This window comes from Hypomesus transpacificus, unplaced genomic scaffold (genome assembly GCF_021917145.1).
Source record: "Hypomesus transpacificus isolate Combined female unplaced genomic scaffold, fHypTra1 scaffold_55, whole genome shotgun sequence".
In the NCBI taxonomy this organism is placed as follows: Eukaryota; Metazoa; Chordata; class Actinopteri; order Osmeriformes; family Osmeridae; genus Hypomesus; species Hypomesus transpacificus.
This window is the reverse complement of record NW_025814032.1, coordinates 1,480,389-1,497,269: the sequence shown is the minus strand read 5'-3', so window position 1 is coordinate 1,497,269 and position 16,881 is coordinate 1,480,389. Positions and strand designations below refer to the sequence as shown.

The following is a 16,881-nucleotide window of genomic DNA, read 5'->3' as shown; positions in this document are numbered from 1 at the left end:
ACTGCACCTACATTATGGCCTCGGCGCATTTTATGGAACGCTTTCTTTTGATCTAGCCCGGTTGATGTCTTATCTCAGCTGCATTCAATTAAGCCAGGAGCCTATAGTCTCTTAATCTGTAAATTGTCTGATTTAGGGTTGCTTGAATGCTGACAATCACGCCGTGTTCTTGTATCAGACAATAGATGTTTATCCATTTAAAAAGTCAGTCACGGTCTCCTTCATAGAGTCGGTTCCCCCCTCCTCTCTCTGCCTCGAGACTCATGTGGTCCAGTCCCGCCCATCTCTGTCTAGAATAACCGTCCTCTACAATACAAAACAGTATACTCAGTACCTCCCTCTAGTTTTGCTCCCTTTTAAACTGCACTAGCATCAGTGTGTGATTCTCTGCCTACCTTCCTAGACCTCCACCCTTTTGTCAAGCTGAGAAAAAAACACGCATAGGAGCTTGTTCGGGTGCCCCCGAAATATTGCAATATCTCTTCCGATTAACGGAGCTCGCCAGTTTTCAATCCTCTCGACATCATTTCTCTGTGTACTGATGCTTACGACCTCGCCGAACCGAAGGATTTCTCTTGAGCATGACAAGGACTCCCAACTCATCTGCAATTCAATATCTACGTTTGACCAAAAGCAGGATCACTGGATACATATGCTCTAGCAGAAGTTTTCAGCTAAACTAAAACACCTTGGACAGCATCCCGAGCAGAGAGGAGAATCAGATTTCGGTAAGCCAGTCATCTTATCCATCTGAATGATCTTCATCCATGTTACTGTAATCATAGACGTTAGTTGAGAGATGAAGGCTATACGAAAACATGCTTAGTGCGGCATTGCTGCGTGCTCAGCAAAGTCAAATGTAATTTTATCAAAATAAAGCCTTTTTAAGCTCGTTTACGTTTTAGCATTCTCATACATTGCATAGTGGAACTGTATCCTGTGAATTAACGTGCTCTTGTGTGGTGTTACAATTCTGCTTTAAATTTAAATTCAGTGTATCGAAACACAAATCGCCTACTTACAGGCTGGATATGAAATGCCTTGCAAGGTGTTCTGCTGGATACATTTCCTTTTAATTCTGTCAGAAGTGCCGTTATGGTAAAACGAGAGATGCTCTGGAATGGAACGGGAGGGGTAGGTGAGGGGACGAAGGATTGGAATAAAGAGAGAAAAGTGCGAATTCGTTTTCTGTTCACGCACAGTTTTCTTTCACACAGATGCTCGCTTGAATGAATGGCCTTCTGAGTCAGACCATGGCACATTCACGTTCGAGGGCGTAACGGCATACAATAATGTCCAAGGCCTAGTATAAGCTGCATTTTACCCCAAAACAAGCGACTGGTCGTTAATTATTTTCCACTCTGCGTCTTTTCACACGGATCGGTTATATTTTAAAACCGGCCTCCATACAAATTATTTTTAACACTCGTTAGCCTACGTGCTTTGGTGTTTACAAGCAACTGATTACAGCGCATTCCATTTTCTCACAGTATTTGGTTTATTATGTGTCCTTTGTAGCTTGTATTGTGAATCAACCGATTTAGCTTTGAAGAAAAAATGCACAATAATATTAATATAATGAGGTGTTTGTGTGTGTCTGTATGTGTGTGTGGGTGTAGATGTTTTCCATCGAATGTGCACGTAATAAATTAGTCGTCATAGGACTGCAGGCCCAATAATCGGTAAAGACGTTCAATTTGGATCAGTTTTTTTAAACTTTCATTCAAAATGTGTGAGAGATAAAAGAACATCTATTTATTGTTAGTCGTTAGTAGGTAAAGTTCCCCCTCTCTGTTATCTCTTTGAAATGGTCGAATTGCGTTTCTGTCTAGCAACTGCTGAGGGAGCTCTCACTCTTTTCTGCCAGGTGTCACGTTTTCCACGAGTGGCAGAACTAGGCGTATGCTGATAGATACTCCACGAAATTATAGATGCAATTACTAGAATTCAATTAGTTTGAACTTTTACTTGTTGCTTGTGGAAAATGGTGTATAAAGTTTGTCCCTAAAATGTGTATGGTCCAGGTTTGAAAACAAATGGTTTATCAATTATTCAGTATGCATGTTTCAATGAGTATGCATTTGAGGCATTAGGCCGCCATTTATTTTTTTAAACATTTATTTGTTCAGGGATATTCGGCATGGAACCACCATTGTTGTTACAATGATTGAAGTAAATGTTACATAATCTTTTATTACAAGTAATTGTTCAATTAAGCATGTAATCTTCGTATATAGAGTGTTCAGTTGTAAATTTCTGTCCTATCTGAAACCACACTTTAGTACCAATCTATAGGGCCTGTCCAGGTACCAAAAACATGCTAATACTGTCAATAGAGCTCACTTTGTGAGTTATGCGCGTTCATCATGGAAATATTTCCAAAATGTGTCAATGTGCCTTTAACACACATTGACAGTATGCCAATACATTGTATGACAATGTTCTGCTTAACACCATAACGTTCTGGTTAACGTTCTCTAAACATTCTAATCGTAAAATTTCGAGCATTCTAGGGCGAGGTGGACACATCTGGCGTATGACTAACGTGTAACTATAATGCATGACGAGCGTGGGACTGATGCATGAGGAGCTTGTAACAGCAACCAAGTAAGACACCCCTGAAAACTATTAGCGTGTGATGACGTGTCACTGGGTCGCGACAACGTGTGACAAAAGCAAACAATGAAAACGAAGCAAACGATGAATAACACCCAAGTAACGCTAGGGTAACGACTAGTAACGACTGACTTACGATAGCCAAATGCGTGCAACGTTAGTCAAATGTTCCACAAACGTTCTTCAGCGTGTCCAGCGTTATAATTTAATGTTGAAGAACGCTGGTTTCCATGAGAACTTTTGTGCATGTTCAAAACATTTTTTGGGGACCAGCGTTCTCCGCTGATCACCGACGATTACAAGCGTCACCAGCGTCCGCAAAACGCTCTTCTGGCGCTATACCAGCGACCATGGACGATTAGCAACGTTTCTTCTAACGTCATAGAACGTCGACCGGAACGTTATGGTGTTACGGGGCCTTTATCCACAGAGGAAAAACGTTTTATGATTCCTGATCTAAAATGCCTAATTCAATCTGTTGGCCTTTCAAATGGCAACATGGTTGCAACATTCTGTCATAATTTTCAAAGGGAAAGCATTCCCCATCACATATAACAAGAAGGAAAGGCCAGCAGTAGTTTGAGGCTGTATCTCTGTCCCAGTCTCTCTGAACCTGTGTTGACAAAGCCTTCAAATACTAGGGGAACATGCAGCAGTATGATATGAATTGAATTGATGAATTGATGTTTATTGGCCATGAAAGTTTGCACAGACACAGAATTTACTTTGGCAGGAGAGCCTACCTAGGCAGCCATCAGAGGCGCCCACCAGAAAGATTACAGCAAAGCATAACATGAGGAGAGAGGAGGAGAGAAAAAGGCAACCCCCATACAATGCTCCTAGAGGAGTACAGTATGGGAACAGGAAAAAACCTCAGCACATAAGCCCACAAACATTAACAACACAACATTACAAACACTTGCAATGGGAAAGGGCGGTGGGGTAGACCAGCAGCATCTGGACCTGCGACCGTAATAGGCGCTGGACACAGACCCGCCAGCCACCCAGGGAAAAGCAGTCGAAGGCGTTGGATGGGGGTGGGGGGGTGGTGGTATCTGTAGTAGGTGAAAGTTAGTGTGTGAGTAGGTCTGGGTTGGCGCCCTCGACCTAGGCCACAATCAGTCCGAGTCTCTCTATGCAGATAGTGTTGGCAAGGAGACGTCCTTGGTCATGACCCGGGTAGAGACCAAGCCACAGATGTTGATGGTGGGGGAGTGGGAAGGGAAGAGCAAGATAGACTCGCTTCAGCGCTCTCCAGGGGAGTTGTTTTTCAGCAACGGCCTTGGCCAAGGCCTGAGCTGGTTACGGGGCCGAAAGTAGATAAGATTGGTGTAGATGTTTAGACGAGTGGACGCGACTCAATTTTCACGTCCACCCTTCGGGAAGGCCTCCAGATCCTCGAACCTTCTTTGCTGAGCCGCGAACTTATCCCTGTTGTACTCCCTATTCTGCTGTAAGTTCACAGTCAGTGCTCCAACGGCTCTGCCCACCGTCTCAATCAGGTCGGGCAGCCTAAGGGGGCTTTTGATGGCTGCAGCCGTTTCCTTGACTTTCCGATATACAAGCCAACCGCCTAATCCACACAGCAGAAAGCCTGTAATCATGGTTCCGAAAATAAAGATGTCTTCAACATCTTCAACGGAAAGCGCCGCTAGACACACGACACGCCAATTGTCCCAAGCGTCCATCGTGTAGCCAGCTGCAAACGTCCCGTCCGGACATTTGGGTTCCCCCGAACCCGAGCTTCTCTTCGAGAAGATGGTGTCAATTGCATTGAGAGACCAGCTAATTAATTCCATGCTTCCAGATTCGGAGAGTGATGGTGAGAGAGTATCTTGAGACAGACAAGACAGACAAGACAGAACGAAGCAGGGAAGGTCAGGGAGGGGAGGATAGAAAAATGCGACCGCCTTCGTCGAGAGCCAAGAGGGAGATATAACATTTCTATAGAGTATAACGTTTCTATAGATTTGTGCAGTGCACCTCAATGATGATTTGATTGCAGCCTTGTGTGTTGCCATCATTCATAAAGGCAAAGAAAGATCAATGTGCATTTCTAGGCTCTAACACAAACATACACACATAGAGACACAAGAACTGCCTGTCATGCTTTACTTCTTTGCACTGGGAGGAAGGCAATACTTGGTGACAAGAATATCAACTACAAACCTTTCTCAGTGTTGCAATAGGAACAACTTTCGGCTTACATTGGAACCATCTCTGTGCCTATTGGCTGGCTAGGCTAGCACTGATTGCTGGCTGCAGCTGTGGTGGCTGGAAGGCAGCTTAGACATGGGAAATAACTATTTAATTGAACAGGAAATCAACCAGGTCAAATTATTCATGTTACAAGCTTAACCTGCATGAAAGTGATCGTGAACCCTATTTTCAATTGCAGCGGGACCATCTGACTTTTATTTTGCTCGTCCCAGTTGTTTAATGTTTCTTGTGACTTAACACATTTGATTTGTTTTGTTGGGCATTTGTATTCTCTCAGGTTGTGTTCTTTGTATTTATAGGCCACATATCAAAAACTATGTACAGGAAAAGATTAGCAACTGCAGCTCTTCCATTCAAGTTGAAAATAACTGGGAGTAATTTAACTGTGAAAATGAAAAAGAATGTAACATTACATTAAAAAGTCTGAAGCCTGTTTGCATCTTTGTCAAGTAATTGCAATTCCTAGCCAAGCACAGTACAGCTGCATCAGGTTAGTTGTGCAGTAACTCCAACTCCATTGTGAAATGGTACAGTTCATCTTAATTTGGTATTGGAGCCAGAGTTGTAGGGCAGAGACGTCATATAACATACAACAAAAAAAAGTCTGCACAGATCCACAATTCTCCCCCATGAACAAAAATCAGCAGTCTTCACCATTTTGACTCAATTAACCTCAGTAATTAGTGGACTTGCTAACAGTGAGGTACACCATGGTTCTTTAACACATATATTATTGGGGGAGCTTGCTTTCAGCAAGGCACACTATTGTTACCTCACATAGTATTTATTATTATTATTTATCATTATAGACACCTTAACTCATCCCTCGATTTTGCACTACGTAGACATGAAAGATGTTCAAATATGTGTCTTACTCCCAAAAATGTTGCTATCACAAACCTGTGCTTGTTTACCTACAGCACAACTTAGGTTGAGTCCATATTCTTTTCAACAACTTTAATATTTCTTGAACTGTGCAACGGAACCTTCCAAAAAGTAATGGCAACGCTTTCTGGAACGAGATGCATGTTTTGACACCTTTGACAGGTCTTTGTAGAGCAAAAACTGAAGGACAAGTTAAGGTGTTTAGTCATAATCAGGAAAATTGACTATGTATGAACAAACTTGTGATTTTGATGATTATGGAGATGGCTTTTATGAGTTGAGACCCATAGGGGAACTCTGCTTCCAGTGGTTTACCCCTTCGCATACACACAGCAAATCAACTGAAGCTTATAGGTATCCACCACACATGCCCTATATGTGACACGCTCTGGTGAAAAGGGGCCGTTGTCGGCCAAGTTCATTTCTCAGTTTTTACTGATTGTGATAGTACAGCTTTCAAATGATGTGTCATACATTGAAATCTGAAAATAGTTGAAGAAGATATGCATATCTGAATGTTGGTAAACCTTGAATGCTCTAGCAGAGAAATCCTCTTAAAATAGTCTAGTCCTTTTCACGTCTTCAGACAGGGATTGTTTTGGTGATAATCATTAGAAGCGCATCGGTCATTGCCGGTGCCAGGCATTTCACCGCAGTGAAGAGAGAAAAAAAAGACAATTCTTTGCGCTCTATCAAATTCCAAGATCCTGCGTTCTTGATTTATCCTAGATATCTGCAAGATGGCGCTGACGATGGCAGCTGCAGTAGCTCGGTGTGCTCTGTTTTGTCTTGTTTTGTCTGTTAATTCAGTGTTCTGCCAAGATATCTGGGGTTCTCTAACAAGAGAAGCACTTCTTAACATCAGGACTACAACTCCTGTGGATTTATTTCCCACTTTTCTGCTCCCAGCGGCAGATTTAGTGGGAATTATAGTCAAAGCCACCCTCGGCTTTGTCCTAGCAGCGAAGAATCGCAGGAGAGGTAAACGGGCCGGTGCTTTGGTGTGACTTTGTCGGCGCGGACTGCGCACAGCGCTACCGGGGATATTCCTCTCCAACGTTCGTTCCCTGAGCAACAAACTGGACGAACTTCAGCTACCACGTTACCCCGCTCCTCATCTCCCTCCACTGCCTACCCATCACGGCCCGCATCAGATTCAAGACCCTGGTACTGACCTTCCGAGCAGTGAACGGGACTGCACCCGACTACATCAAGTCTCTCCTGCAGCCTTACACCCCCACCCGTCACCTACGGTCTTCTTCAGACAACCGCCTGGTGGTCCCACTGCTCAAGACTGCCCTGTCCCAACACAAGCTCTTCTCCTGCCTGGCCCCCCAGTGGTGGAATCAACTCCCCACCTCCATCAGGGACACTGACTGTCTCTCCACCTTCAAGAGAAGGCTCAAGACGCAATTGTTCAGGGAGTACAACGGTACTTACGAATGGTTTGCTGAACCCAATGCTAGTTTCCTCAAGGATCACAATGACTATTGCTTAGTGACTTGTTGCTCTTGTTGGTTAGTGGTAGCTGATTTAAACTGTTGAATTCTATTTTTTGTTAATCTTATATTTTTATTTTATTTTACTGTTGCTTGTTTTTTCTACAGGTACACTTGCACTTACAGATTCATGTTGTTTAAATTGTAACTTGCTTAACTACATGCTCTTATGGTTTTTCCCTTTGGCACTTATTTTTTGGTTGTTCACAATGTGTGCTTGTTTTGGCTACCCGCAATACTTTGGGGCTATTTTGTTGTTATTATCAGTGACCTATGCACTTTGTAAAGCTCTCTCTTGAAAGTGGCTTTGGATAAAAGCGTCTGCTAAATGAATAAATGTAAATGTACTGGTATGGAAAAACAGAGACTTTCGTTCATCTTCCGTTTTGTGCTTTACGGAAACATGGCTCAGTGAAATGATCCCAGACTCTGCACTACAGCTAGCAGGTTTCAAACTGCTGAGAGCGGATCGTGACTCCCTGCTTTCTGGCAAATTGAAAGGCGGTGGTATTTGTTTTTTTATTAACAGCGGCTGGTGTGAAGATGTGACAGTGATTCTGCAGCATTGTTCTCCTGGTCTGGAAACATTTTTTATTAACTGTAAATCTTTTTACTCGCCACGTGAGTTTGCTTCATTCATACTGGTCGGCGTCTACATGCCCCCTCAGGCTAGCGCCAACGAGGCTCAATGTGTTCTCGCCAACCAGATATTGTGCGTGGAGCAGGAAAATCCAGAAATTCTTCGTTATTGTGCTAGGCGACTTTAACAAAGGCAATCTCACTCAAGAACTCCCTAAATACAGACAATTCATCAAATGCCTTACCAGAGAAGAGAACACTTTGGATCACTGCTACTCTACTATCAGTAAAGCATACCATGCGGTTCCCCGAGCTGCACTGGGTCACTCAGACCACGCCATGGTCCACCTGATTCCTGCATACAGGCAGAAGCTTAAACGCTGTAAGCCTGCTGTGAGGACATCAAAACAGTGGACCAGTGAGGCTATTGAGGAACTGTGGGCGTGCTTGGACTGTACTGACTGGGACATGTTCATGACTGCTACACATAGTCTGGATGAGCTCACGGAGGCTTCTGTGAGGACTGCTGTATACCAACACGCACCAGGGTGAGCTACAACAACGACAAACCCTGGTTTACAGCTAAACTCAGAAGGCTGAGGCTGGACAGGGAGGCCACGTTTAGGAGTGGGGACGGGGACAGATTCAAGGAGTCGAAGAACAGGTTTAGCAAGGCGGTGAGAAAGGTTTAATGACTGTACTCGCAGAGACTGGAACGTCAGTTCTCTGCTAACGACTCTGCTTCTGTCTGGAGAGGACTCAGGCAGATCACCAACTTCAAGCCCAGAGCCCCCCACTCCACTAACGACTCTCGCCTGGCCAACGACCTGAATGAGTTCTACTGTAGATTTGAAAGACAATTGGACAGTCATGAACAACCCCTTTCCACCCGTGAGGCCTCCCCCCTCCCCCCGTCTACAGTGACGACCCTCTCCATTCAGGAGGGTGAAGTTAACAGACTTTTCAAGAGACAGAACCCCCGCAAAGCAGCCGGGCCGGACTCTGTCTCTCCTGCCACCCTCAAGCACTGCGCTGACCAGCTGTCTCGTGTGTTTACAAACATCTTCAACACCTCCCTGGAGACATGCCATGTGCCAGCCTGTCTCAAGTCCTCCACCATCATTCCTGTGCCCAAAAAGCCAAGGCCAACAGGACTTAATGACTACAGACCCGTCGCCCTGACCTCTGTGGTAATGAAGTCTTTTGAGCGCCTGGTGCTGGCACACCTCAAATCCATCACAGACCCCTTCCTGGACCCACTGCAGTTTGCTTACAGAGCCAACAGGTCGGTGAATGATGTCGTTAACATGGCCCTCCACTTCACCCTACAGCATCTGGACTCCCCAGCATCCTACGCTAGGATCCTGTTTGTGGACTTCAGCTCTGCCTTCAACACCATCATCCCCGCCCTGCTCCAGGACAAGCTCTCCCAGCTGAACGTACCCGTCTCCACCTGCAGGTGGATCACAGACTTCCTGTCTGACAGGAATCAGTGCGTTAAGCTGGGAACACAAGTCTCTGACTGCCGGTCCATCAGCACCGGATCTCCTCAGGGCTGCGTCTTTTCTCCTCTGCTCTTCTCCCTGTACAACAACAGCTGCACCTCGAGTCATCCGTCTGTCAAACTCTTGAAGTTTGCGGACGACACCACCCTTATTGGGCTCATCTCTGACGGGAACGAGTCTGACTACAGGTGGGAAGCGGACAACCTGGTGACCTGGTGTAGCCAGAACAACTTAGAGCTCAATGCTCTTAAGACAGTGGAGATGGTTGTGGACTGCAGGAAGAACACAGCCCCACTCACCCCCATCACCCTGAGTGACTCCCCAGTCAACACTGTGGAGTCCTTCCGCTTCCTGGGCGCCATCCTCTCCCAGGACCTCAAGTGGGAACTGAACATCAGCTCCCTCACCAAAAAAGCACAACAGAGGATGTACTTCCTACGGCAGGTGAAGAAATTCAACCTGCCAAAGACAATGATGGTGCACTTCTACACAGCCATCATTGAGTCCATCCTCACTTCTTCTATCACCATCTGGTACGCTGCTGCCACTGCCAAGGACAAGAGCAGACTGCAGCGTATCATCCCACTGCTGAGAAGGTGATCGGCTGCAATCTGCCTTCCCTCGAGGATCTGCACACCTCGAGGTCCCTGAGGCAAGCGAGGAAGATTGTGGCCGACCCCTCCCACCCTGGACACTCCCTGTTCCAGCTACTCCCCTCCGGCAGAAGGCTCCGGTCCATCAAGACCAAAACCTCACGCCACAAGAACAGTTTCTTCCCATCTGCTGTTGGCCTCTTTAACAAGGCCAAGGCCACTGACTTTAAATCACAATCTGCACAATGACACCCTGCACATTTCAATTTGCGCCATTGTATCATTTGCACTATCTGTATTTTTAGGTTATATTGTAACTTAGGGCTACTTATACTTTATTTTTTATTTCCCTTAGTATTAGCTAGACTTTGCTCCTTATGTATAGTTAGTCCACATATTTATGTTTCAATATTCCTATATGTTTAATGTATGCACCTCCCTGCCAAAGTAAATTCCTTGTTTGTGCAAACATTCATGGCGAATAAAATCCTTCTGATTCTGATATCACACCCAGTATTATTTTTTATCACACTGGGAAAAGATCGTTTAATGAGATTTTCCTCCTGTTTCGGATCAATTACTGCCGGCTGCACATTTGGCAATTTTTTCCCTGCCTTTCAAGTCTATGATTCGCTTTTCTATCAGCAGATGTCGTAAGGTCTCCCTTGCACAAATATGTAATTTTGATGATTATAACCTAATAAGATTTATATGTATAGCAAAATATGTATAGCCTATGCAAAATGATGACAACAATTTAATTGATTTATATGAAGTGCATTTGTTTCACTACATATCCGTTTGTGTGTAAACAGGTAAGGACAATTCTTATGTTATGACATTAGCGGCAACAATAATTGTAATGGTAAAATGAAGCAGCCTATTTTTTGTAAAGCGGATACACACAAAAAATTAATGCATTCCTGAAATATCAAGCGGTATAAATGGGTGAAGACAGCAAGCAAAAAGAAATGTAGGCTATTCGAGGTGGTGAAAGAGCTGTGTAAGCATTAGAATGCTTGGAATGTTGACTGTAACTTGACTTCAGACTATATGTTGAAGGGAACTTGAGGGATATAATCCATTGACTCACTACACAATTGATCATTAGAAGGGGGATGGGATATCCCACCTTCCAAACAACCTGAAAGATGTATTCACAGTTTAGCAGGTTAAACAAAGACAAATGTATCCTGTGCACAATGTTGTGGAAAAAAATACCATAGTGTTGTAATTATGAAGATGGTTAATGATTATGGATTCAATTAAACTTGTGATCACCTTTGTAGTACATGCTATATTATTGGAAACCAGATGCAAAGCTGTTGGCTGATTATTGTTATCCCTAAACAATGGTAGGAGACATGAAGCCCAAAATATAAGGTTTCAATAATTAAAGGATGAGTGGGGGAGAGGAGCATGTGTATGCTTTCATAAAGGACCAGGATGCATAGCTGTAACTTATGAGACATATTTGTGGCCTTACGCCCAGAAGCCTAATGCAGCTGGCTGTTCAAGGTCAGAAAGAGCCTAATTTCAAGTGTCTATGTAGGAAAGTACCTGTTTTGAATCCCCTGAGACAAGGGATCCGCTTTGTAAGATTACCTAATGTCTATGAAACCAACAAATATCGTACCATATTAACATACAATGGGGAGAAGACTATATAAGTTAAATTGTCCGGAGAAAACTTCAGTCTGATCCCGGGATCACGCTAAATTAAATATATATATATTTAATTTATATATTAAATACTATAACAAACCACATTGATACTTTCATTTAAACCTTTCCACATGTTATTACTCGAAGTTCAATTTGAATGTTAACCATATTTAGCTTAAAATTAATTTAACAATTGTACTGCAACAACTACTGAATAATATAGCTTTTGAACACTCTTACAGAAATTGACATTTACATTACATTTACATTTAGTCATATTAAGTAAGTACAGGGACATTCCACCCGAGGCAAGTAGGGTGAAGTGCCCTGCCCAAGGACACAACATCATTTGGCACGGCGGGGAATCGATCTGGCAACCTTCTGATTACTAACCCGACTCCCTCACCACTCAGCCATCTGACTCCCAATCCCACCAGGTGTAGGCTTGCTGAGCATTGAGAGTTGACGCGCTTGACAGGATCCTTGCCGTTTTCTTAGCCAGGTTAACCTCCACCTCCAGGCAGAAGGTGTGGTTAGCTGGGCAGGTTAGACCTCCGTATGAGAAGTCATTTCACTGACCACGCACCACTGTTTGAGACACTTGAATAACATCAGAATAACCATGAAGCAAATTAACATTGATACATTTTGTGTCATTAAAGGACACAAGCAGTAATGTGTTACATGTACAAATAACATAACTTGAAGGCTCATGACAGCAAGAACAAGTCATATAGCCGGTAATATGGTCCCACTTAATAATTTGGTCTTTAACAATGACGCCCAGGGAGCGTATGGTAGTGGAATTTGGAAAAACTTGGTTGGGGTGTATAAATGGAAAAGTCACATAAAAACCAATACAACCTTCACATTCATTATTGTCATACATCATTACAGTGGACAATAACTCAGCGTAATGAATATTTTTCATGTTGGTGGAGTTGAACCACCTGTTTAGGTCTAAAAAGGATCATTATCATGTCAAATTCAGTGAAGAGTGTCTCAGACCCTGGGTCAAATACATACTTCCCATCTCGCAGTACAAGACCTTCAACCTCTGTAACGAGAGCATTGTGCTGTAAATGTGGTGTCAACTCCCTGTCTGATGTCCAGAGTTCTTTCTGATACTCTTTCAGATCCACAGGAGCGGTCTTGATTGCACTGACATGTGTGGGCAAAGGTATGTTTCGATGCCAGAGCTGGCTTTTCTAAGCTGTTAGTTTAGCAAGTTGATCAACGATGTGGTCGTTTTTGTCTTTGGCCCATAGGTTTTCGTGCCTAAGCATTAGCATTTGAACAGGGTCCGGAATGGAAATTGACAACACTGGCTTTGTTTGAGGAGGAGCCCCTCCTTGTGGTTTTGTCTGTCATGATTTCAATGTGTTTCTCTAGGCAATCTATGACAACCATGTTTCTGGATAATGTCTTTACCCAAAACGGTTCCCTCGCTATTGTTAGGTAAATACCAAAATGGTTCGTTGATCACACCTGAACCCAAGTCCAAACCTGCGGTTTTTGTGAGAGTTGCATTCATTTGTGTATCGCCTATACCAACTATTTCCATCGTCTTGCTAGTTAGGGGTATAGGAATGTCTGTGCAGGAGCAAGCGGCACCAGTATCTACAAGCATATCACATAACCGGCCTCCAAGGTTGGCTCTAACTTTGATACGGTTCCCACTGTTAATCACGCTCCCTATGGAAATGGAGGCCACACCCCTGTTGCGGACTTAAATGCATTTTGTAATTGCTGATCTCATGCATCCTTTTGGTTAGTTGCGATATGGTTTTCCTAACATAGAGCATTTCATCCGACTCAACTCTATTCTCTTTTGGCGCAGACGGCTTACTAGGCGTGTAATTTAGTTCTTGTTTATAGTTAGGTTTGTTAGTGGCTGCAACTTGTCCCTGCATGTTAGTCTGGCAGCGTTCCATGTCTGTTACCCATCTAACAATGGCGTCAAATGTATTTTGAGGTGGGCCTGATCCGACTGCGATTGCTTTTTGGACGTGGTTGCCTGCATTTTCTTTTAGAAGCTGAAGTAACACTACATTGTCGTTTGTGGGTTATTGATTCCTGAGTATTCATTAAACAAGATCCGTAAACGCCTAGCAAATGTTTCTTCTCTTTCCTGTTTTAGGCTAAGTATCATGGCCCATGCGGTGTGAGTTGGCCCTCTAACTTAAATAAGAGACTGTTTTAACCGTTCTAAAACGTTGCTGTCCCCCTCCAGTGCTCTTATATTCATGATCGTACCATCAGCTAATTCTGGCGAAAGTTAGCATTTTATCTCTCTTCGGATTGTGACCATAACAATTTGCCATACATCGCGCAATTCAAGGTTGAACGCGTTAGTCTGTGCTAGTAGAGTGTGCCAATACGGTTCAAAAGGTTCCTTACGAGGTAGATCGCCTATAACGTTTTTGTGTGCATTACATTCATCACAAGTTAGTGTACGACTGACTGTTGTTCGTGTATCATTTGGCCCAACTATGGTTTTGATCACAGATACCTTAGCCGAATTATCACACGTTGTCTGTTTCTCGAGTGATCTAGTACGCATTGGGTTACGATCATGAACATTAGAGGCATGGCTAGTTGTTTGTTTCTTGACTGATTTATTAGGCCTACGCATTGGGCTACGATCGCGAACATTAGAGACAAGACTAGGCTGATCGCTTACATCACTGACTTCCCGTTCCTCAACATGTCTGCCCCTGGCCCTTCTGACTGCGGTGATATCTGCTAAAGCTCTAGCATCGTCGGAACTGTCCTGTTCACGGCGCATAGAATCCAAAATAGATCCAAAATAGGCTACCGGAAAACCTACATTGTTTGCAACATTCTTCTAGCTTAGTTTTATAGCCCTTGTCGTTTTGGAGCTGATTCTGCAGCTCGGTTATCTCTTTGTGAAATGCAATACTTTGCCGAGCCCATGTTTGTTTGTCATAATCAAATCCTTCGACTTTTAGTCGTAGTTTTTGCATTTCGACAGAGCGTGCTGTTTCTAGCTGTAGAATATTTGTATATTGTATTGAATTGTATTGAATATTCCGCAGAATAAATGTGCTGACCTTTTTCGGTTAAACGGACTAGCGTTTTGTGCACACTGAGTGACCATAAGTTTAGGAAGGTCTCTTGTCCCTGTCCTACACTCATACTGTCATGTCCCTGAAAATCCATGATCTTTGTCCTTGAGATGGAATAAAATGGAAAACAACAATACAAACATTTGTATACGTATCCTGAGTATCCCTCAATGCTTTGCTGATAGGAATTGTAGAAATACAATAGCCAATCGGAAATAGGCACCATTGTATCTGGGTAAGATTTTATGCAACAACCAATGGAAAAAAGCCTATCCTGTAATTTTTTGTGATGCTGCTACGTCTTCCGAAAGTTTTGTTCACCTACAAAGCAAACCGCTGGAGCTCGAGCATCACTTTGAGCACAGTCATGATCTCCTGTTTTAATGTTACAACAAATTCACAACTTGTTTGAAACAAACAATGACAACTTGACTGCTGTAAAAAAAAAAATCCCAGATAATTAGCATCCGTTTTATTTACGAGTCTCTTACCAACAGTTTTACAGCCTGTTCGCTGACAACACCCACTCAGAACAAGGAGTTCATAGATGTAGCCGGTGTGTATCGGTGAAACTCACTCCTCAGGTAACTACGAGGCCACCCGCACCAATGGATATCTAGCTTTTCGTTGGCGTAGTTGATAGTGGCAGCGCTTGTGATGTCAGAGGTGGCAGGATCGAATCCAGTGCTGTACGTAAATAGGCTCAATGCCTCTGACTTTTAAAATAATGTCCTATTTTATTATTGTATCCTGGCCATGGATGCAATAATCATTGCTGCCTTTCAAAGATGTCTGGTAAAAGACAGACGGGGGGGGGGGGGTGAGAGAATGTCACTCTTGCCTGTCTTCAAAACTTGAAAGCCCTGTTATAACATTCCGATTTTAAAATCCAATAAGGATATGCCTAGAAATTGTATTTTCCTAATTTTAGCAGTTAGCCAGGGGGTCCCATTATCGTCCACCCAACCACTTTCAATGGAGAAATGTCAAGTTTGACGCTGAGGAAGGCAGATGCTACACATACGGTTTAAGAGCGTATTTACATACTGAAATCTCAAAATAAGAAGCTTTAATTTGGTGTGCAGCAATATAAGATCAGTACATATCGATGAGATACTTTCTTTAGTTACTGCTGCATATCTTCTTTAAGAAATTAATGGAAGAAACGGTCGTGGACAAAAATGGGGTCTGGAACGTTGGCGAGTTTGAATGGACGATAATGGGGCCGCTTACTCTACAGAGCTCATCACTATTCCTTCTTGCATGGGACATGAGAAGACAACCGTTTCATTCTACACTTCACTTTTTGTATTTTTTATTGTAAATGAGCAGCAACAAATGTATGCTTTTAAATCTATGTAATCTTCATAAATAAGAAGTACGCATTTTTATATAAAATATACCGAAGTTATATCAGTTTTAAAAATTACAGCTAATAAACTGACCCATCTGCAACCGACATAAGCAAGCATACCCTACAATTTCCGCAGAAATTGTACCCTTTATATGCAATAGTATGAGTAAATGTTAAAAAAATATCACTAGAAGGAAAAAACTTGAGGGAAGTCCTGCCTGACTGAGCCAAAATTCTATTAGGTGCTAAATATGATAATGATATAACATTCATATTTACATGAATTTTTATATTAAATCATACACCTGAACTGTTCATACCATATTCAAGAGAAGTAGGGGTTTCTATTAATATAAATTAGGGCTGTGAAATGATTTAACATTTTAATCAAATTAATCACAGGTTTCTGTGGATTAATCATGATTAATTACATATTACCGATTTTCTGAATTTTTGTCATTAGTGTGCGTCTTTGATTTTGCGTGTGCTCAAGCACTCCTAATATTTTTTAAATATTTTCTTAAATATATTGTTTATTATCATTTGATGCTGGTAGTTCATGAAGAAAGGGACATCCTTAGTTTTTTCATTCAATATTTTGCATAATAATACATAAATGTATTAATTGTTATCCAGTGAAATTAGGGATTTATATTAGCAAGGGGGTTTACGTTTAGCACTTTTGCAAGGCACTGTATTCATGTCACATTCTCACTGGGGGCTGAGCACCCCTAAAGTTCTGATCCTAGAATCGCCCCTGCGACGCACCATATAAGCTTGAGTTTAAATACAGTATTTAATGTGACATTACGCACTGTACATGCAAGTCTTAATGACGCAACAAATTAATCCTGTAATTTAATCATAATGCGTTAT

General features: G+C 42.7%; 1 protein-coding gene across 1 annotated transcript in view; it reads left to right on the top strand.

Moving 5' to 3' along the window:
• Nucleotides 1-329: 329 nt before the first annotated feature.
• Nucleotides 330-16,881, top strand: part of brinp1 (bone morphogenetic protein/retinoic acid inducible neural-specific 1) — a 228,838-nt gene continuing 212,286 nt past the window's right edge. The window contains exon 1 of the mRNA XM_047017393.1: nt 330-728. The gene's annotated coding sequence lies outside the window, so the exon portion shown is untranslated. The remainder of the gene's footprint in view (nt 729-16,881) is intronic.